Consider the following 23,891-nt stretch of genomic DNA (forward strand, 5'->3'; position numbering starts at 1 on the left):
ATATAAACACATATGTGTGCATGCACCAGAAGCCTTAAGTCTCACTGCAAACAGAAAACAAAGGCATCTCAGTCTGAGTAATTTTCAGGGCTTTTTTTTTCAGATTTCCCCTACCAGGCAAAGCTGTTTGCAAACTCTCCTCTCTAACTCAGGCAAAAACAAACAGGAGTTCTTTGGGAAGAAAAAAAAAATGTGTTGGGGTTGGGGGGGTGAGGGAAATGTCTATTGAAAAAGAAGTTTCTGCTTATGTTGGTTTTATTGGCCTGGTGAAACCCTATAGATTAACAACCAGCAGCACCCCCACCCCCACCAGGGCCTAAAAAATCCAGTAGAAGGTGTGACTTCAAACTTGGTGGTAGGGATAAAGAGAAAGGAAGCCGGAATGTAGGCATTTGTGTGATGTGATTGTTACCAGAAATACCTCGACATATCCCCGCTGTCCTGCAACTGCTGCCAGTGGTCCCGTGGAGCTCAGAGCTAAGGTGCTGACCGCGACTAGAGAGACACTGTGATACCTTATCAGCAAAACTCAGTGGGTCCCCTAGTATACAACCGGAAACGGGGCCAGTGGCCAAATGAAACTGTTGTCAGGGGAAGTGCAGTACTTATCATCCACGGTACTTCTCCCAGGGTGCCGACTCCCTGCACAGCAACACTGTTTCTAAGGTAATATTCTCCCTCCGGGGGTCCTTGATCCTTTCCAAAGGAGACTGGCTGCTTACCTGAGTCGTGGGCGATGAGTGATGGGCTGGCAAGGGGAAGGGAGGGAGAGTGAAATCCCAGTCGGAGGGGAGAGATGCTGGCTGGCTGTGCCTTGCCCCTGGCGAGAGCGCTGGGGGCCCGGTGAAAGCACGGAGTGGGGTGCGTGTCCGCTTGCGTGTGGCCGCACATCTATCTCCAGCTGGCTATAAACGTGTACCTGCATACGTTTTGTGGGGGCATATTTTCATGGGTATACCCGTGCCCGATGTTTGCGTGTGCTGGGGGAGGGATTCGTGCGTGGACCTGAATCTGTGCAGGGTTTTTCTGTGTGTATTTGTGCTCGCTGCATTCCTGGAGGCTTTTCCAGGGCTCCTGTCTCTGTGCAGTTTGCGGGTGGATCTGTCCGTGAGCCTGGTGGTTTCAATGCATTTGGTCCACGAGGCAGAAGGTGCCCTGGTAAAACTCCCACGTTGGCTTTTATAATGTCTGTCTATTCATTGATTCGCTTTAAGTGATTCACCGCTCTCCAGCTCTTGTTTCCGCATGTCCGGGGAGAAAAACAACACGCTGCTTCTCCCTCGTGTTTTTTTCCCCCCAATTTATTTATTTAAATGACTTAATTTACAAGCAGGAGCATAATCGAGAACAGGTGTTCTGATTTAAGCTGATTCCTTAAGAGGCACAATATGGACACCTTTTTTCCCCACCTCCCTAAATTGGAACAAAACTTATATCCCGAGTGCTTTGGTCTAAGGGAATTCATCAAGAACATTTCTTTTTCCTTCTCATACCCATTCAGTGCTATCCGTCATCCGGTACGATTTTTAAAAAGCACAAAGGTTAAAAAAAAAAAAAAAGAGGAAGAAGAAGAAGATGCTAGTTCACGAAATACATTTGCAAACACCGCAGCCTTGTCACTGACTCGAGTGATGCTGTATAAGGTGATTGGGGAGATTGGCTTTCAAGGCTTGAAGACATCTGAAGCTTGAAAGAGACGGGGTGGGCAGGGGAAAGGGTGTCCTTCCAACACTGTAGGAAATCAAAGTCCTCAATGGGAATTCCAGGAGCTCGGGGATATTCATGACCGCATGGTGTCTTTCAGGCTTGAAGCATAAGGTGCTAGGGCTTTAACTCTGCATGTACTGCAGTTTGCAGCCTTCCGCGTTTCTAGCACACGCACTCCTTTCTCCCTTGCTCTGATCTGGAGGTCAGCAGGGCTGGGCGGGCAGGAGTGTCCAAGTGTGTGGCCTCAGGTTGGTCCAGATCCCTATCAGCAAGGGCAGATTTGTACCTGGGAGGGGGACGATGCAAGTGGAGACATTGCTGCCTTTTGCTTTATTACTGAAGTGGATCATTCATAATATCATACAATCATGGAAAATTAGGGCTGGAAGGGACCTCAGGAGGTCATCTAATCCAACCCCCTGTTCAAAGCAGGACCATCCCCAGCTAGATCATCCCAGCCAAAGCTTTGTCTAGCTGGGTCATCTAGATAGGAACTATAGAGAGGCAGAGTATTAGGGCCAAGAGCTGCACATGTGGCAGATGTTTCTGCTGGGACTATAATATGGTTGGGATATAATGGCCAGCCTCAGTGTGGTTTGATCTCTCCCCAGGAAGTTCTGTTGTTGGCTTCGCCCAGTATCTAGACTAATACATAGCACGACAAGGAAAGGGCGGATGTTTTTCTGAATGTAATGAACGCCATTATTCATCTAAGCATGGACCCGGCTCTGCAGCCTTCACTGTGCCGATCAACCGATCAGTTAAGTCAGAGGAGAGGAATGATACCCGGGGAGAGGCTGCAGCACTGGGCTTATACTTTGTGCAGAAATACGTAAATATAAGCATATGTGGGCAGGGTAATGTGAAATGCAGGCAGAAGACGAATGTGTGCTCGGGGGCTAATCTGGAATAGCAGCAGCAATGTGCTTAAGGTGAGGCAAAAAGAAAATAAACAAATACAACGTGATAAACCGTGCTTAGCTTTAGACACTGTATGGTAACTATGTAGGGAGAAACGCTATCACACGCACGCACATTCCTATGACTGGGTGGACAGACAGGGGATAATATGCTCACGTGCCATACAGGATTCAGACACAAGTCTAGTGGGAGAAACACGTGAATACACCCGTTCTTTACACCCATTCAGCTCTGTTAATATTGGGTGCTGGCGTCCTGATACGTCCATGCACTGATTTTCTTTACGGACACTGAATATAATTTAAGCGAGAAGTGCCCTCGCTTTCCCTGTGACCTGATTCCTGGGAGTCGAGGGCGCTTCGGAACATGGGATTCGGGCTCCTAAATTCCTCTGATCTTTCCACAAATGTCACCCAAGGGCTGACGGATCAAGAGTCCGATCCTGACACCTAAACCCAACTCCTAGCACGCCTCTGAGGCAGAAGCATTTGCAGAATCGCGTTGCTGGTTTGTTCTTGCTCTAGGTCTGCAAACCACAAGCAAACAGCCCCGGTTTGGTTTTTTTGATGGCGTTGCAGCGGGGCAAGGGAGGGATACATTTCTGGAGCATCCCTCTCCTGCTTCAGTTGACCAGACTAGTGAAATCGGGGCACTTGGAACAAACGCTTTTAATTTTCCACGTTAACGAGTAAAACGTCCACATCTTCTCCCTCTGCTTTAAAAGTTGATTGCAAGCTGCTGGTTTCGAGGTAACAAACCTGCCACAGGCTGATTGCGATGCAGCAGCGTGGAAAGGAGGAAAATACAGCTTCCAATGCTGGTGGGGGGACCCTGGCGGGTTCTCCCCAGCCCCCCAAAGACGTCCAGGGATCTGATAGCCAAAGGCACATCCATCATGACTTATGTTAGGAAGAGCAAATGCAGTGCGAGATCTCGCAGGCACAGATAATGTCGGTGTTTTACATTAGAGGATAATAAAAGAAAGGGCTTTTTTTTTTTTTTTTTTTTTTTTCGCCTCGCCGGGAAGGCAGAGGGAATGAATTTCTTGGAGATAGAAGCGCGTTTGCTTTGGTGAGGAAATATCGTAAGTGATCTCTCGGAAACCTCTGAACTCGTTGAGGGACCTGGTCACTGTTACACCTTAGAGACGGCCTGAGATGAGGGAGGTTGTGTACCTGGGGTTAGTTTCAGGGCTTTATTCATGCTTCCACATAAATATAATACTTAAAAAAGGAAAGAAAAAACAGCTCCATTGCTCTCTTAAACTCTTCCAAAATACGGTTTCACAGATATTTTAGGGGCACTCGAACAGGAAGAAACCCCCAAGATAAAATCCCATGTAGAAAGTACCACGGAAATCACTAATGCTGGATTTGCCAGGGGAATAAATCGATCATCGGGAAGGTCCAACGGGGCCTTCCCACTTTTCCCCCTTGCCCTGAGAAACTAGCCTCCCTCCAGCCGCCCCGGAGCACGAGCCGGGGGGGATCGCCCTGGGTGCGGGTCACAGCCAAAGATGATTTCTGTCGCTCCAGCCAATAGGACCAGATCAGCGAGATGGGGATCCCAAATTGTCCGACTGGGGTGGGGGCTGGGGGGAACCACAAACAGGGGTGTTTTTTGGTAACCAGACAGAGCGGGGACTCTTAGCGAGAGGGATCCGCAGACATCTCGCCAGAACTGCTCCTCCGTGTCAGCTAGAGGAGAAAGGGTGAGATATATTAGCAGAAGATACGACCTAAAATTACTTCCTCGGCTCCAACGTACTGGCAAAGACAACTGCCTGATACGCTCCTGACCAGATTTCTGGAGTAGATCATTTCAAGTTGGTTCCCAAAGCTCGCGGGCTTTCCCTCTCAGTTTTAAAACCCTTTCATCTGCAAAGCAAGGAAATCTCTCATACCATTACAAAGCAGCCCTGGTCTCGCAAGCAAGCCGCACCAGGTGCATCCGGGGTATGTGGCCCCGATTCTGCAAGCACGTTGGCGTGGGGTAAAACTATTCAGCTGCGGGATTTTATGCACAGGTGTGAGCAGTGTCTCCAAGATCGGGTCCACTGGTGAATGCAGTGTGTGTGTGTCTATGTGGACGTGGACGTGAATTACCTCCCAACAGGGACACGTCCTGTTATTCCAGCTTCTTTGTGGATACCCTATTCTAAACTCACTTCTGAGCTCCCCTGCTACCAGCTACTCTATAGAAGACCGCTCTGCCCACAAGGGTCTACTTTAAAACAAACCCTCCCAAGTTGGACCTAGCTATTCTCTTTCTCTGTGTGTCCAGATACTTTGTATTCATACTTGGATGGCTTTCTCCTGTTGGACCTCCCAGCAGAGACTGGTTACCAGGGCGATTGCTATCTATTTAGTTTTTTTTTAAAGCGCCGTAAGGTCTTGTAGCCTGGCCAGCCGGCCCCTGGACTCTGCTAACTGGCAGATCTTCCCTGCCAAGTGGATAGAAACCGCCAGTATAAAAGTACAACCGCTGCATGGGTCCTTGCAAAGGGCTCGGTAGTGACTGATGCACCACACAGGGCGTTATTACTACTTGAGTAAATCATGCTCAGTGTTTAGTGAGTCCTGCGAGCTGCTATCTGCTGACATTTCAGAGAGGCGCTTTCCTCTATTTCTTGTGTCTCAACATGGAGATTTGCGAGGTAGCCCAGGCAAAGCGAGAGGTGTCGCTCGCTCCTGTCTATGGGAGGCTGGTGGGCTCTGCAAGTTGTTCTGCACGGGGGCTGAGGCTCTGCTGCATTTCAGATATAACGGACCTTACTCAGGCCCGATCCTGAGCCCATCTGAACTCATCAGAGCCACTTTGGTCCTGTGAGCGATCCCACCGGCTCTCGGGTACCGCAGTCACGAGCTCCGCTCCTGAACCTGCTGGGGTGGGGGCGGGAGTTGCACGGGCTTTACTGGGCTTTGGCTCGGTCCCGGATCAAAGTGTGGTGGAATTGGGCCCTCAATTTTGTCAGGGTTATACCCAACCTCTTCCATTTAACCCACTCAATAGCCAGCATGTAAATATAAATCGCACCCCGCTCCCCCCCCGCAGTTGATCTTCAAACGATTTTACACTGAACAACACGAGGGTTCTTTTTTTTAATTCTCTTTCAAGCTGAATTTATGTTTGCGTGATGAAATGCTCCTCTGTGTTTAACATTTCCAATGATCATTTGTTTCATTTGCTACATTTCGCCTTTATGAGCTTGCCTTTCTCCTGGGCATGGTAATCATAGTCACTTACGTAATATTTTCTTTGGGATAGATTCACTCAGCCTACTACATATCAATTATTTCCTTACAACTTCGTTCCACACCAGCTGCCTTGTTATCTGACCTTACCCGCAATCTTGTGATGGGAGAAACTGTTTGTTTTTTCTAGGGTGGAGAAAAAAAATGCATATTGAGTTGAAAAAGTTCCCTGAGCCGGTCTGGAGTGTTCCTAGGAAGCGGCGTGTGTGAGTGTCACTGAAAGATGGGGGTGATTAAAAGGGTCTGGAATAGCCTTCCGATGAGAGAAGTTGTGTTTGCAGGATCGGGTCCGGAGATATGCCATAAGCCTGGCAACACGGCTGATTAGCTTTTCCAACCGCAGCAGACAAAGTATTCCTCCCCCTGCACACCAGAGAAAACAAGATCGCCACAGATTACTACCGAGAGCCCTTCCTCATACCAACAGCTCCCTGCTACCCCCTGGGATTTACTCTCCCGACAGGGATCACTCCACGTTTTGCAAGCGACAGGCCTTCCTAGAGCGGAGTGGACCCTGGCCTGAGATGGACCAGGGGCGAGCTTCCTGCTCCAGGAGCTGTCCCCGGGCAGTTGGTCTTGCTCTCGGCTCTGGGCAGTTTCACATTAACAGAGTCTGTGCTTCACAATTCCCCAGGCCCTAGAGGACATCTGCAGACAGACACCCTTCTGCATGCTCCTCTCAGCATCCGCTCCCAACAAACCGCCTGGTTTGGAGGGAGGGTCGGGGTCAGAAACCTTTTTATATTTGAAATAACTTTACTGTCATTTTTATCAGGATCTTAAGTCGTAAACACACTGCCGCCAGAGCTGGTTTCTATCTGCTGACGTCTCAGAGAGGCTCTCTCCTCTATTTCTTGTGTGCAACGCGGTGATTTTCCCCGCAGCCTGATGTGGGAAAGCTCCCGATGCAATGATGGTACTCATTCACTATTCGTATCAGATCACTACGCAGGTCTCTGCATTGGGTCTGAGCCCGAAACTATTGTTCCCGGAGTCAAACGTTTTCTCCTGTTCTCCGAAAACTTGAGGGTCAGTCCGGCTATCACCTATTTTGTGCTTCCCAAGGTCCGTGGGGACTTTGCTTTGAAAGGTTGTCGCTACCGCTAGAGAGGGCAAGAGAGAGCTGCAGAGGGGACTGGAGACGTGCGGAGAATCCCAGCCTGCAAGGCTTGAGGGGAAGCTCATCGGACCCTTTCATGTCTCTGTCTGGCTCGGTCCACACTCTGGGCCCGGGCCCAGATCCACTGTGTCTCTCTCTGCCTGTGTTCACCTCGGCCCACGCACACGGGCTGTCAGGACACGCACTCCCGCCCCTCTGCCTGCAGCCCTCGCTCCCACGCGCGATCGCCCTGGGGCACGTGTGTGCGAGGAGCCCCAGGCACTCGCCCTCGCATCCACATCTGCACCCACCCGACCCTCCGCCGCCGCTTCCCCGTGTGCTCACGCGCGCTTCTGCACATGCATCCATGCTCCTCCCGCCTACACACCCGTCGGCACAAGTGTTCACACTCACACCTGCAGCTCCGCTCGCTTCCGCGCTCCCCCGCCGCTCTCTCGTTCACAGACGCGTGTACGTGCAGTCACACACGCCGGCACGAGCAAGCACACCTGGCCCAGACGCCTCCCGACACGATTCATCACTGCAGGGGCATGCAGCGCACGGGCCCGCCAGCTCCTCGGGAAACCCTGGGGCAAGGGGCTTCCCACGACCCTGCACAGCGCCTGACACGGTGGGGGCCACCTTGAATGCTGGGCGCCACAGCAGTACAGCTCGCATCAGTCCCAGGCGTCACCCGCAGCATCTCCTGTCATGCAGCGCGCCCCTTTTCGAGGCTGAATGTTGCAGAAGTGCCACGCACGGGTGAAAGTGCCTGGGCGACTTGGCTGACCCATTGATCCCAAGGCCGGACCTCGCTCTGTTACTGTTCTTCAGCGCTCAACTGGGCCATCATTGTCCTAGGCAGGCACAACAGGGGGGCGCGCTCCTTATGGCTGTGTGGCGGACCAATCTCACTCAGGGCATCTCTAGTGTGATGCCCCAAAGGGGCAACACTACCCAAGCCTCGTCCGGTTCATGGCAGCAGAGCTGCTCCGAGGTTGGCAGATTCGAGGCCCTTTTCCTCAGGGAGCCCTGTGATTGCGTGGGCTGACGTCACTGATACCTCGTCACATGTTTAGCCTTTGGTGGCAGATGACAGAGCAAGGAGCAACCATCCCAAGCTGCAGCGGGGTAAGCTTAGGTTAGATATTAGGAAGAATTGTCTCACTGAGAGGGTAGTAAAGCACTGGAACAGGTTACGCAGAGAGGTGGTGGACTTTCCTTCCTTGGAGGTTTTCAAGACCTGGCTGGACAAAGCTTTGGCTGGGATGATCTAGTTGGGGAAGGTCCTGCCTTGAGTGGGGGGGGTTGGACTAGATGACCTCCGGAGGTCCCTTCCAACCCTCATTTTCTATGACGCTGTGATTCACGTGTTACCTACCCTTCCGCGGTGCAGAAGTAGAGGGGCGGAGGAGGGCAGCTGCTGCCAGGTTACCCGGCCTGGGTCCCAGCTCTGGGGTGTTCAGGTCTGAAGGACCTGGTTGAAATTCGCTGATTGAAGATATTCCTTTATGGGGAACTAAAAGCTTTTATGGGTACTATAGTGTGTGTGAGAGAGAGGGAGGGAGTCCAGCGTGTACTTGCGTGTGTATATGAAATAGAGATGTGAGTTAATGATCATCATTGATTTAAAACCATGCCAGGGAAAGGGCTCGATCCTTCCGTTGTCTCTTAATTCAACCCCGACAGATTCAAGAGGCAGAAGCGGCCGCAGGATCGGAGAGCCGCTGTCCAAGTCAACACCCGCTGTTTGCGGTCCGGTCGCAGCCGTCGGTTTTAAGCTCGTGTCAGCCCCCGCCAGCCCTTTACTTGTCAGGAATCCGCCGGATTTAAACCGCATCCATTCGCCGCACAGCGATCAAAGCCCAGCAACGCCGCGCGGGGCCGTCCAGCCTCGTCTCCGGCTCTCCTTTTTTTTCCTGTTGCAAAAGATCGGTGTTTGTGTTCCCTGCCTTTTGCTGGGGGTGGGGAGGGGGGGTCGTCTCGCCAGCATGTTTTAACCCACAGGCACAAACACGCGATTGTATTGGGGAACAAGTGGCCTGGCTCGAGTAGAGCATTGCCTGTGTCCCTGGCGCGTGTCATATAAATATATGAAGGTAGCGCGTGCCAAGGGTAAGTTTTTACTGAGACGAGGTTACTTGATCACAAAGCCGGCAATGTGCGCGAGTGTGTGTATATACATCTGTCTGCCTTTGATCTTACTGCAGAAATAAAAGCCTAATGTTGGGGGGGGGGGGTTGTACTTGGAGAACAAAAGCCCGACATTAAAACGTCCCAATAGCGAATGGGAAGCGCGTGGCAGTTTCCTCTGGTAGCTTCGGCACTTAAAACGGTGACTTTATTGGACGTATATAAATTGCAGCTCGGTTACCACTAACAGTCGCATTATAAAAAGAAAAGGGAATCCACATAACCCAGGCCAGTTCCTGCTCGAGTCCCACCAGCTGTTAGATACAGTCTCCAAACGTGGCCCGTCCGGGCCTTAACACGAGATTGCAAGGAGCGCTGGGCTGCAGATAGCGCTGCCGCCGGCAGGGACTGGAGGAGAGATGTTTATTTTTCAATCCGTGTTGGCTCCCCTCCATGCCATTATTTTATAGCTCTATTTATCCTCATTCCTTGGCAGTGCCTTATGCAAGCTCTTGGGCTCTGCGATTTCTCTTTATCTCGTGGCCCAGGGTGGTGAAATTACAGGGTATAATGGGAATGTGTAAATTATAGATTTATTAAAATGTAGGCAACGGAGCTCTCTACGAGCCCTATCCAACGGATGCAGGATGGCTTTGAGTCAGCGCCCTGACATACTGCAGAGCACAAAGGCAGTAGGACCATAACAAGGGCATCCCCGCAGGGAGAGAAGCAGCTACTTTTTAGACTGGGGGTTGGGGTCATATAATAAGGATGAAGTGGGGCAGGCTGCTCCAAAGTGAGTTTTTCCCTGTTTTCAGTGCCCATGGAACAGCATTCTGCAGGGGCATAGAGGTCTGCAGAGATATCTGGAGAGAGGGAAACTCCCTGGCTCTTTTCCCTAGTCTTAGAAATAGCTCTCGATCTGCTTCTCTGAGTGAAGAATCGCCTGTCAGAGCGCACAGGATCTGCCCAGAGCTTTTTGTTCCTCTTTTCACTAGACCTACCCAATCTTTTGTAATGTAAGAATATCATGCACTCTGTTCTTCCTATGAAGTTATCTGATAGGTACCAGCAAAAAGTCCGGGACAGAAAAGCAGGGGAAGGATCTCTGTCCTCCTTCCTCTGAGGCTGGCGCAGTGATAAGGTGCTGATTTATTTAGGCTAGAACATAATTCTCACTTCATAGTTTGGCTTTCTCCAGAGGTTTTTGTGGTAATCACAGTGATGGTTAAGGACTTTTCTATGGCTACAGAACATTATTGAAAGTACTTTGATTTTAAAACCCAAAAGAAAGTTCCTTCCTTCCTGCCTTCCTTCCTCTTCCACCCTACCTTACCACACCCAGGGAAATAGGACAAAGTCTTATGATTTTAATAGACATAAAGATAGGGAGGGAAACTGTTCTGGGAAATGGAAATTATTGGGAAAATTGTGTCTAAGAAGGAAAGGCCCATGAAAACTAGTAACTCCAAAACACATCCTCCTTTTTGGGGATAGCTCTCATCTTGCTTTCTTGACATAACATCCATTAAACCAGAGGTACAGGAAATACTGGCAATCCTAAAATTCATGGGGCAAGTGAATGTTCATGAGTTGCCCTGATCTTAGGTTGCTGCTCTGCATCAAGGAGCCACCTGGGGAGGGAGCTGTGTTCTTTCCCACTGGTTTCTGGCATTGACTGGCATTCAATATGCAAAATTACCTTTGTTTATTGGCTGTAATGCCACATCTTTCATCCTTATCAAGAATATTTTAAAGCACCTATCAAATGCTACATTACATTAGGACATGCAGCTTTTGGTTGCATGGCAATCAATGGAATCTCATGTTTATACAGAATGGTCTCTGTATCCCTTCTGAATCTCCCTTTCCATTGCCCACTGCCACAAACATGGTGTGTTTTCTACTGTCATTGGCCCCAAAATAACATAGCTCCCCAGCATTCACCATGGGTTGTATTCCCTGTGCAAAGAATCAATGGCAGGGCAAGTCTTTCTTGGGGGCAATTTTGAAAAGTGACCTCAGGAGTTCCCATGAGGCTTTGACTCCTCAGGTAACTCCTCAGATCAGTCAGTAGGATTTGAACTCTTTTGAAGCTTAGGTATCTATGAAAATGTCAAAGTTAAGCATGCTGCGGTCCTTATTTAAATAAATCTATCGACTGGTAAAGTATTGGGTACTAAATTAACAGTTTTAGCCAGTAAGAACTTCACAAAGAGGGGTTGGGCCCCTAATTCCTGCCCTTCAGGGCTAGTCAAGCACTTTTTTATCCAGTAAGTGGAAGCAGGCCAGTGGCCAAAGGAATACCTGGTTTTGGAAACCCTTAAGAACTAGACATAAAGCATCTCAGCAGCCTTAGGACTTGGGTGGTTGCAGGTCTCCACAGCACCAGAAGTCTATCTTCCATGGAAGACTTGACTTGTTGAAACTGAGGCACTTAGGGGAGTCAAGTGCCTCCAGGACTGGGCATTAGTTGAGTGGGCATTTGAGGGTGGGGGGTCTAAATTGTGGAGCTAGGCATTTAAAATAATGTATACTGCACTGGTCTTCCTCCTGCCAAAGTATGTGACCCACAGAATCCAGAGGGATATGTGCTTCTTCTTTTGGGGATCCAGATGGGAGAAGGTGATGAGGAAGACAGTATATAAGACCGAGCAGACTGTGGACAAAGGAATGCTAGACAGCCTTTTGTTCCTAGGGGACAAGTACAAAACCCAGATCTGCAAGCTGGTGTCTGGCCCGGAGATGAAAATGGCCTGCTTCATCAGATACTACACAGAGCACTTGCTGAGACAGCAGCAGGTATTAGGCCTGTGTGAAGCGGCTCGTATTTGCTTCGTATTTGGATTCGGATTCGGCCGATTCGGGGGATTATGATTCAATTCAGTGATTTGAATCACTGTCCCAAAGCAATTTGGCCAGTTGTGATTCAGATATTCGATTGTTGCCAAATCTCTGAATCATGCAGGCCCATCCCCCACCTGCCCCAGCTCCCCGCACTTTGAAAACAGAAGTCCCAATTCGCTTGCCCCAGGGTTTTCCTCTGAAGCCTGGAGGCTGCTGCAGGAGCTGGTGAGCCCCTGGGTTTTTTTTCATTTTTTTTTTCCTTAAAGAGCCAGAGCTGAGGTGGCAGGGCAGCCATGGGGGGCTGGGGGAGTGGGCAGGGGTCAGGGGGCTCATACAGATCCCCCATGCAGTATAGGGCAGTGGGGATTGCCCCCCAGCCCAGCAGTACCCGCTGAGTAGGGGCTTTTTATTTAAAGCACTGGGAGCTGGAGCAAGTAGGGCAGCCATGGGGGGGGGGGAGGGGAGGGCTGGGGGAGTGGGCAGGGGTTGGGGGGGCTTGGGGAGCAGGCAGGGGACGGGGCCTGGCAGGGGTCCCTCCATGGTCCCCTCACCCTTTCTCCAGCCCCCACTCTCCTACCCCCTACTTACCAGCTCCTTGATGCAGCCACCGGGGACTGCCCAAATCATTGAAGCTCTCCCAGTCCTTTCCAAAGATCTGGAGAACTTCAAATCAATTTGTACCTTTCTATTGGTCCCCTGCTTCAATTCAGATTTGGAGATTTGGCCTTCAAATGGGGCTGAGTCTCCTCCGAATCAAATCAGCACCCGAAGCTTTGCACAGCCCTAGCAGGTATACATGCCACCCAATGAGAGGCCATGGGCCATGCTGCAGCCATGGTTCTACAAGGTCCTGGGCAAGTTCTGAATCAAATACGACATGCTCAGAGAAGCCCCTGCAACCATGACCAATGACCAGAAGATGCAGGAAGTGTCCAGAGCCAGAGACAGACTGTCTGTCAACTGTGGACTTACTCCCTGGTGATAGGTGCCAGGCCATGTGGGAGCGAACCTTCCACAAGGGCCTATGGAAAGAGTAGAAACTTGAACCGGCTAGCAGCCCACCGGGCATTCCCCATGAAGGCACTGAAACACAGAACAGGGCAGAGAAGCCAGCCCAATTGCCTCAGGGAAACCTGCCAAGGCAGAGCAAAGACCATTGGCCACCTCTTATAGTTCTGCCCATACACCAAGGTGGTGTGGAGGAAGGAAACTTGGCTCCACTAAATGGCAACAGGGGTCAGGACTATGACCAGAGAGGCTGCAATGTATGGGCACCTGACTAAATAACAGAGGTACCCATCAACCTTTGATCAGTTCATCTCCTACATCAGGAGCACCCTGTGGAAGACCAGGAACCTCCTGATATACCAGCACACAAAGCTCTCAGGGCATTTATACACGTAATTTTTTGTCCAGTGACATGCCGGAGATCTGCCACTTCGGAGCAGTCTCGATTAATCGAGTCTGCTCTGCATGCAAGCTGACATACACTGCTCTGCACCGCGTGCAGTTGTATAAGTGGCAAAATGCGCATCAGCACACAGAAAATGGCAGCAGTGTGCTTTTGACCTAAAGCACCTCTGAGGTGTTTTAGTTCAAAAGTGAACCGTTCCCTTTTCCTTCGCGCTGACATACATTTTGCCGCTTATACAACTACATGTGTGACAGGGCCAGGCACTTCTCAAAGTGCCCAGCGCTGTGGTGTTTACTCCTGTAAAAAAGTCCCCAGTTGAGGACTGTGTTAAAATGGGACTGAGTGAGCTGAGACCTACTACCAGGATGGTAGGGGAAGATGTAGAAGAGATGGCAAACAGCATCTGGCAAAGGAACCACTGGCACAGACTGTTCAAGGCCTGCCCCCCACCCCCACAAGTGAGCAACAGAAGAAAGTGAGGGCAGTGAAGAAGCAAATGGATCAAGCAGCAACAGTGCCAACAAGGAGAGAGAAAACAACAGCAGCAACAACAGTGAAATGGACTAAAAATACAGAATAGACACCAAGGAATGTAACGGAGGAACAAAGTAATTGTAACAGTGAAGGGAATGCAGATGGGTGCACAGTTCAGAGTTTTGTAATGGGAGCACAGGTGCTTATCTTGTAATGAGTATGTGTTTCTGTAATTATGTATTTGAAGACTGTTAGGGTTGTGTATCTATCTATCTAGAAACATTTTTTTTAAATAAAAAAGGGTGTTTAAAGTAGTGTTAGTCACCCAAGACTTTTTGGGATCTGGCCCTAAGTTCTGTGGTACATGAACCATGTTTTTGTTCTCTGCTTGTACAGTTCCCTGCACACTGGGGTCCAGGGTACTAAAGGGCTCTTTAAAGTAGTGAAGAATCTATGACTGTTAGTGAAAGCCAGACCAACTCAAAGAGGAAATAAGGCACACATTTTTAACAGTGAGGGTGATACAATCAGTAGAACAAACTACCAAGGGAAGTAATAGATTCTCTCTCTTGATGTCTTCAAATCAAGACTGTAAGCCTTTCCTTAATATATGCTTTAGGCAAACACAATATGTGTTTTAGCTGAACACTGAGCTATTGTGCTCAGTTCAGGGATAACTGAGTGAAACTTAAGGACCTGTTATACACAGGAGATCTGACAAAATGATCTGATGATCTCTTCTGGCTTTAATTTCTCTAAAATTACAACAAAATTATGAGTGGAGCACCAGGGCACTACAACAATATGTCCTCTACATCTTCTACCTTTTCCTCCTCCTTCTCATCAGTAGTTTTCTAACTTGCATGCTGCAATTTAATAGATCAGCTATCTTGAAGCTAGTTTCTCACCCATTAATGAGCATATGAACCACTTCCTTGACGTTCACAATGATGCACATCCCTATAGGAGCTATACTACTTGTTTCCATGGAAACACAACATTAGGAAAGTATGATATTCAGTGCATTCCTTGCTGCCTGTATAATGCAATTTAGAATCTCTTCAGGCTCCCAGTAGGTCCTCCATGGATCATGAATTGTCCAAAGAAAACAGTCTGAGAATTTCTAGGCTGCATCAAATCATCATGGGTTTTTAGTTCTTCTGAGAGTTCATTTGTCCCTACCTTGCCTTAGGAAGCAAGATACTGATGTTGGCTCTGCAGAAAGCTGTATAAAACTGCATACAGAGAGATACTACCATTTTTCTTGGCTCCAAGAGGCGCAAATATTTGAACTGTTATATTAAAACACAAACTGTAATTTCTAAGAGACCTGAGGAAAGGTACTTGGTACCCAAAAGCTTGTCTATATCCCTGGTTACTGCACAGACATTTAGTACTTGTATAAACAAGTGCTAAATGGCTGCACTGTAACCTGAGTTACTGCAAAGTAGCATCCTTGAATGGCTTTTTCATGATGCTGACTGCATAGTATCCCAAGACTACTGCATAGCAGCGTTGCATCACAGTTGCTGCCATGCAATGCTACTACACAGTAGTCATGGGATACTGCTATGTTAGCATCTTATGTAGATGCGGTCAGTTGGTCCAATTCATGATATCATGGAATCATAGACAATTAAGGTTGGAAGGGACCTCAGGAGATCATCTAGTCCAACCCCCTGTTCAAAGCAGCCCCAGCCCCAACTTGATCATCCCAGCCAAAGCTTTGTCTAGCCAGGTTTTGAAAACCTCCAAGGATGTAGCTTCCACCACCTCTCTAGATTACCTGTTCCAATATTTTACTACCCTCCTACTGAGCAAATTCTTACCTAATATCTAACCTAAATTTTCCTTGCTGCAACTTGAGACCACTGCACCTTGTTCTGTCATCTGCCACCACTGAGAACAGTTTAGCTCCATCCTCTTTTGAACCCCACTTCAGGCAGTTGAAGGCTGCTATTAAATCTCCCCTCAGTGTTATCTTTTCTAGATTAAATAAGACCAGTTCCCTCAGTCTTTTCTCATAAATCATGACCCACAGCCCCCTCACCATTTTTGTTGCCCTCCTCTGGACTCTCTCCAATTTGTCCACATCTTTTCTGTAGTGGGATGCCTAAAACTGAACACAGTACCCCAGATCCATATCAACCACGAAAAGCCTTGCCTTGCATTCTCCCAACACTATCATCATTCCAGCACTACCAAAGTTTTAATTTGATTTCAGTTCATACATATTTGGTAAAAATGTGATGCAACTGTTCCTTTTTATGCCTGGCCTATAACAACACCCCTTCAAGTTGATGATGCCTTTTTGACTGACTTAGTTGCAGACTTGATCAGAATAGTTGCATAAAGCAGGTAGAGAAGAGGCAAAAAGACACTCCATGTGAGTATATTTGATAAGCCCATCTCCTGAGTCCATCAGTAGTTCTGAAGTAGACAGCACTATGCTGAAGAAGCCTTTGTGATTTCAAAATAGCTTCAGGTATTTGCCCAGTTGTTCTCTGAAAGTCTGATACTGGTATTTTATGTTCCCCTTGTAATTTTTGCATCTAGTCTGGCTGATTGAATAGCTTGTTTCATGTCAATTAAATAGTTAGAGAACCTGTGTGTAAACCCTTTATATTTCACTTGCTCTGCAGCACTGGTCATCAAAGTGTAGTCTTTGCTGCCAGTGGTCTGCAGGGAATTGTCTGATCATATGATGCTCTCTTCGTTTCCTATCTACTTTACAGTGAAAGACACATTAGCCCCCATTTTAATCTTCATTTTAAATGTAATGAATTTCTGTAATTGACACAAACAGCAGAGGAAGTCCCACACAACCATGAAAGAAGGGAGCCAGGATAGCAACTAATCAGTAATGAAAAAGTAGGTGGGATTTGGTGGTGGGAAATAAGAGGGAAAGTAGGGCTGACTAAGAATGGGTGAGGGTATGGGTTTTGGGTGATGAGAAATAGAGGGGTGTTGGGTCCTAGGCAGTGGAGTACACTAGAAAGTGAGATGCTTCATGAAACAACATCTGTGACAGTGATACTCAAACTGTATCTCCCAAGCCACAGATGGTCTTTCAGTTTATTATGTGTGTGTCTGTTGTGACTCATTTGTTGCTCATGTGGCTTTTGAGACGACCAGGATTGACTGCCATTGCTCTGTGTTGTGTTATAGGAGGGCTTGAGAACCCTTGCACCTAAAGAAAGCAAAGATTGGTTTTAATTAACTGAGGTATGCTATGTGAAAGAACAGGAAATGATGCATTTATTAGTATAGGAATATCAGCACAGGTTCCTGAATTAAAATGTTTATCCTTTCCTTAATGGAAGCAGAAAGGAGTTGATTAGTGAATGAAAATTGCCCGGATACTGTATAAGTGTAGTTTAGTCACTGAACACTTGCATTTTCAGCACAAACAAGGTCATTTAACTGAAATTGAGAATAAAGCAAGAGTTTTGGAGGAGAGGTGTGCCTAAGAGATCATGTGAAATGAAACAACCACTACTAATATGTGAAATTCAGCAAAAACATGAATTATGAATTTCTGCTTAATCTAGTAAAGAGGGAACATTGTGTGGCATTTGTACTACATCCAGAATCATGACCCTAAATTTCTTGATTGGGGTTTCTAGATACCGTTACTACTCCTACTGCTAGCATTATTCACTTTGTATAGCCAGCTACTGGCTTCTTTCCAACGTGACTCATGTACCATCAAATGTACTTATGTTAAAAAGTCAGAGGTGCTCCAGCTGAGCTTACGTGGTCCACAAGACCAGCATGGTTAAAGCATGCCAGTTTCTGTAGCCAGTGGAGCAACACAGGTAGCATCATGCCCAGCTACATCTGATCCCTCAGCCTAAATTACCAAGTACCCTTTTAGAGCTGGGTCTGCTGGGGGTGGCTTCCATTGTGAGTCTAAGATGAAGCTCAGATCCTTAGTGTGATGCCTTAGCCATACTGCTGTCACATCTGGAACTGGCTGTGCAATGCGGATGACTGCACCATTGCCAATGTATTTCTTGCCATCAGTCTCAGCCTTTGCTCTTATCTCATCAGCTTCTCTGAATCTTTCCATGCTCCACAGGTTTCTCACTAGCATACAGTGCATTGGGTGACATATTCATTTCTGAAAGTGGAGGGAAACTAGGGAAACTGTAGCGTGAACCTACATGTTTAGAAACAGCTATCCACATAGGTTTCTAAAAACAATCTCCCAAATGGCTACCAGTATAGAAATTAACTCAAGCAAGAGTATGAAAGAAAAGGGCCCCAATTTTTACATGTCCCTTTCTGATTCCATCACAACCTGAAGTTTTGCTCATGGTGAGCTCAAGACATATGTCGTCAATGATGCATCAGGTGGAAAAGAATGGTTGTACATAAAGGATCATGTGGAATTTGTATTACTCCATACTAGAGAGATTCAGCTTCAGTCTTGATCAGACCTCATGTTACACTAGCAAAGGCAGATAGCTCACAGACAGTCACCTAAGCTTTAGAGTTGCTTTTATATTGCACAATCATTTTTCTTGTGCCATAGATGCATCTGGCATTTGTTGACTTTTGGTTCACTCCTATGACAAGCTCACTTGCCCAGTCATGTGACTGGAAAGTAGAAAGGTCACACACTTTTTCATTGTCTTTCCCCCTGTACATGGTGCCTCTTTGAAGGTCTGTCTTGCATTTTGATCACCATCCAATAGAGGCCACTTTTGTCACAACTGTAAATATTTATGGCATCAAAGTCTCATAACACCAGGTCTGTTGTTACAACAGTATCTTGTCTCCATGGTATGGAAGCAGTTGTCTCTGCCTCCGTTTCTTTTGCAAATGCCATTTCTTCCCCAACTGAGATAGGCTTTGCGAGCAGGGTAATCTGCTCTCTTCATAACCAGGACAAAATATGATAGGTTATGCATCAACTAAACACCAGGCAGAAGGATGTATGTGTGCACGTGTGTGTAATGTAACTTCTGGTTAATAACTTCTCTGTGCAGTTTAACAATCCATTCTCCAACTAGGTATCTGTCTCTTTTTTGCTTCTTGCCAGGGTTTCATTCACCTTGTAGTCACTGATGATTTGATCTCTTTATTATATACAAAGACAGCATAAACCGAGGGATTTTACTATGTGGTCCTGGATTCCTTTAGAGATACATTGAGGGAAAATCCAAGACTCTTAGTAGCCAGAGCTGATACATAGGAGAGGGGGAGATATGACATGTGGCAGCATAACAGACAGTGGCTTATTGGTTATTTGTTGGGTACTTGAAATCATAATCATGGCTGGATCTAGGATTCTGAAAAGGGGGTATTTACACATCATCACATATAGCACAGCATATTTTCTCCAATTAAAAAGAATCTATAAGCTTTACTAATATGCCACAGGGTGAGCACTACATTATTCAGTTTAAGATCAAAGTAAAAAATATAACTATTAGAATGTACACTAATTTTCTAGATTATAGATTAAATTAAGAAAAAAAACACAAAGTAAAAAAATAGTAAAAAGATATTGTTTCATTGGTCCTGTAGTCATTATAGCTAAATGTACATCTCTTGTTCAGATTCATAAAACAAAAACTAGTCTTCTTGAGTGTTTTGACAGTGCCTCCAGTACTTTAGTGTTACACATTTCTATAACTGAGTTAATATTACCACATCTGAAATAAGGTTTTTAGCTGGACCTAAAACAGTCTTCAGAGTTGTGAACAAGAAGAGAAACATTACCAGGAATGGCTAACACACAGCAAAATTGCAGAAGAAAGTGTAGTTTGAATAGTCAACATCAAGATCATTAAAAAGGAGAGAGGGTTATTAACATCTGTGGAGTGAGGAGAAGTTAACAGAAATCAAGCAGATTATAATAAGCCATGAAGTCAATTGACTCCCTCAGCACTATGTGAATAGAAATGATGCTACCCCTCCCAGACAGTTGGTTTTAAAGTGGGGGTAGAGCAGGAATTAAAAGGGAGCACCACTGCACCCCCACCCCCCCTCCACCCCAACTCTGCCCCTGCTTGCAACAGTGATTTTGTCTTCCACATTTGGAAAGCAAGACATGGGAAGAATATACAAGATTTGGTAGGGAGCAGATAAAAAGAATCAGGCAAAAGAATTAAAATGTTTTTGTACTTAAGCCTTGAATCAATCTTTGCATCACCACTGATAGGTTGGGACACTATTTCAGATACAGTCAGAAATCCACTTTTCAGTGACATTGTTGACCTGCCATCTGATAGCAGGGTGAATGAGTAAAATACAAAATGCAAAGCACTGAGCAGAACTTTTCAAAGTGAACAAGGAAAATAATCAAGTTGTTCTGTACCAATTATGCGAACAAATGAAAACAACCCCTAGGGGCACTTCTACACAAGACGCTATGGCACAGTAGCAATCAGCTACTGTGTTGTAGCTCATTCCTGCCACTCAGTAGCATTGCTAAGCACTAACTATGATATGATGCTACTGTGCAGTAGGAATGAGCTACTGTGCAGTAGCTCATTGCTACTGTGCAATAGCATCGGGGAAAAAGCGTGCAGCGACAGTACTGTGCAGTAACATCGGTTACTACACAGTAGTTTAGTATTTGCTTATGCAAGTACTAAATGACTGTGCAGTAACAACTGCTTAGTCCTCCACACTTGTAGACACAGCCCTAAAGTGTGAAAATTGGCAGAGAAGTAATAATTACACAGCTGTTTCCCTTTTGTGCTAGCTAGCTAATCACTGTGCTTATCTGTCTATCTAACTAGCTAGCTATCTGTCTGTAAGATAGACACAAACTGTAAAATACAAGTCTATGTTATGAATGTTTTGTAAAACTATGGATTATATTTTACCTATTATAGTTATGCCATGAGTCTTGTACAGACAGATAGAGAGCAAGACTTTTTCTAACCTTAATTATAAAAAATGTTAACAGCAAAAAATATAAGTGCAAAGGGCAGAGCCTCTGCCAGGGGCTGAGCATGGAAGATTCTTCAGTTACAAACTTCTGTTACAACCAGAGATTAAAAACCTCTCCCCCCTTCACACTATTCATATGGTCACACTTTTAGGCTTGGCTGTCAGTCTTACCATGCAGAGCCCCCCTCATGGCCCAGCATGACAGAAAATGGGCTAAATTCTATTGTAAGGTGAAGTGTCCAAACTCAAAAAAGACAAGCACTCAGACCACAAACTAGAAGAGGTGAAGGGTGTTGTCTAAAGCAGCCCCTGTGAGCAGGTTCCTGCGGCTTCTCAGGGTCACCATTTTGGCTTGGCCCAGCAGGAAATCGGGTAGATCAGGCTGTCCTCAGCCACTCAGCACAGGACAGAGAAAGTTCTTGTCTCACAGAAGTCCAGGTCTGGAGCACCAAGAGGTTGCTGAGGGCAGCACTTAATGCAAGATATAAACTCAAGCTTCTCTAGAGTGGCATAGCTCAGGGTAGTAGTTAGACCAATTCCTGGCCACACTCCTGCAAAATACTGAGCTGTCTCCACCAAAGGGTGATGTCAGTGACTGAAAAAATTTGGACTTCTAACTCATGCTTTGAGAAACTGGTTAGGCAACACAGGGTTGAATTTGAGACCAGGCCTTCATAATACACACCTATGATCCCTCTTGACACAAACGATCTTGTTCTCTATGACCTTCTTGTTCTTTACAAAGCTACTGAGAAGCTTTGACTGCCATCAGGACCCTTTGGTGCTAGGCTCTGCACGTACATGTGAAAGACAGTCTCTGCCCCTACAATAAGTCTAAACAGACTTGGTTGACAGCAGATAAAAATGGAAACTGAAATTCAGAATGATAATGAGACACACAGCAGGTCAGGCAAAGACAAAAAGGGAACCTACACTTCCTGGCTCAGTCTTCCTTTCCCCACTACCGTTTTGGATTATAACTATCACAATTCAAGAGACGAAAAACAGAGATTTCACGTGTTACTATTACTAGATTCAATTCCTGCCACTGAATTCTCTGCCAAATGCCAAAATCCAAAGCAATTACTCATGGACTTGTCACCATCATCCTTTACAATGTGCCAAAAGTGTAGTAAATGCAGAAATAATAATACAAAGAGACTAGTTACCAAATATTCCTTAGTGAGTTCAGTGATTCCAAATCATTTGGAGTTAGGTGCCTAACTGAAGTGCGCTTGGAACACTGTCTCTGCTTTTTAGCCACCAACATGAATAAAAATCTCCCTCAGGCCTAAGTTACATTTACTAGGCAACTGTAGGGATTTTTGTCCAAAGTCCTTGCCTAAGAAATTTAGCCAACCCTTGAAATGCAAATCACCACTGACTTTACATGCTAGGCTGGCACTGGGCATTTTGGCTTCTTAACACGTATATTTCAGGTGAAACAAAATTCATTCCTGTTCAGGGGCTTACAGAAGTCCAAAGCACCATTTAAGTCCCACTTAAAGACATATTCTCCAGTTTGCTGCAGTCCCCACCCCATTTTCCTTCTTTCCTTCCATAACCCTTCTGATTTGATGTTTCACAGAAACTCAGGGTGAAGTGTGCAATTATTATGGCATGTAGTCGAACTAGAATTTAGATAGGCAGATCAGGACTGTAAGGAATCAATGCACAAAGTGAGATGGTTGCTTGATGTTGTGCCTATAGAATAATATAATTAGCTCTATTGTCAGTTATATCCTGTCTAACTGATTAAAAGCATGGTTATCTGACCAACCAGACAGACAATGGATGAATGGTCAAATATAAGGCAATGTTAATAGCTTTTATTAAATGTATAATACTGAATCTATTTGTTTATAGAAAGCTGGTGAATTCACAGCTCTAGGTCTATAGAAACACATAGCAAAAGACAGTTATTTTATAAATAGTCTCATTCTCCAGAATAAACTGGGAGATTAAGGACCTGTTTGCATGGAAAAATTATCAATACCCTCAAAGATGCCATGCTGCTATGCGTGAGTTGCCTCCTAAACTGGAAGCTATGTAGCTGTGTTCACTCAGCTGCAGGTGACCTAATTAGTACTGCTGAACTACAGTGCTGATTAGCATCCCTCCTTGCTAATTCACCCATCCACAACACCATGCAGACACAATTCTATTGCTTCCAGTTTGAGACAATAGCCACTTCTACACCTGTGCTTTAAAGTGCATTAGCCTATTTTAATGTGCATTAATGTGCAGGTAAAAAGTACTATTTAGTTAATGTGCATTAAAATAGGCTAATAAGGATTTTCTTAGTACCTCACAATGGAGGGTGCTTATGCACGACGGGAGGCTGCTCCTACACATCGAAGCAGACTCAATTAAGCAGGAATTTAACATAGATCACCTGTAGTCCAATCCAGTGACCATTCTTCTCCCATCAAGTTCTACCTCATCCCTGCTTCAAAAGGGACTTATTAGACAGAGAAGGTGAGTCAGTCACCAATGTACATTCAGCCTCCAAACTAAACTTGCCAGCAAGTGTGAGAATTGCTATCAACCCTGAAAACAGACATGAGTAATAAGGACAGTTTTATACTAGGGTTTGTACAGAGGCCATCAAACTAAGCTCACGTAAGCTATTAAAGGTGGCAGTGCCAACTTTCAAAATGGGCTGCTTGCTACATGGGATCAGGAAGGAATTTTCCTCCCTCCTGTTGCTAGTGTCAGGAGTTTTTCTTCACCTTCCTCAGAAGCATTGTGTGTTGGCTGCAGCCATGGCTGGGAGTTTTGACTAGGGTGTGCTGATACTTCTGTTGGGACTAAAAAGCCAGAGGTTTCTGGCTGGAGGGTCTTGCTCTTTGGCTGAGTGTCAGACTGATCATCACATTTGGGATCGAAAAGGAATTTTACCCCCAAGCCAGATTGGCATGGATGTGTGAGGCAGGGTGGTGGGGGTGGGGAAAATCTGCCTTCCGCTTTAGGGAGAGGCATTGTCCTCTTTCTTGGATCTCTTGAGCCTATTTTAATAACTACTCCTGTCCTTGCATTTGCATGACATTGACAGCATCCTTAACTCTCTCCTTTACCTGTAGGAAGTTAGGGTGTTTTTGATGTTTTCAAAAAGTGTCCTTGCTAACTGTAT

At 46.3% G+C, this 23,891-nt stretch overlaps 1 protein-coding gene across 1 annotated transcript in view; it reads left to right on the forward strand.

The window, feature by feature from the left end:
- Nucleotides 1–571: 571 nt before the first annotated feature.
- The window catches only part of TBX5 (T-box transcription factor 5), a 92,364-nt gene continuing 69,044 nt past the window's right edge, over nucleotides 572–23,891 (forward strand). The window contains exon 1 of the mRNA XM_059713570.1: nucleotides 572–666. The gene's annotated coding sequence lies outside the window, so the exon portion shown is untranslated. The remainder of the gene's footprint in view (nucleotides 667–23,891) is intronic.

This window comes from Alligator mississippiensis, chromosome 10 (assembly GCF_030867095.1).
Source record: "Alligator mississippiensis isolate rAllMis1 chromosome 10, rAllMis1, whole genome shotgun sequence".
NCBI classification, from domain to species: domain Eukaryota; kingdom Metazoa; phylum Chordata; order Crocodylia; family Alligatoridae; genus Alligator; species Alligator mississippiensis.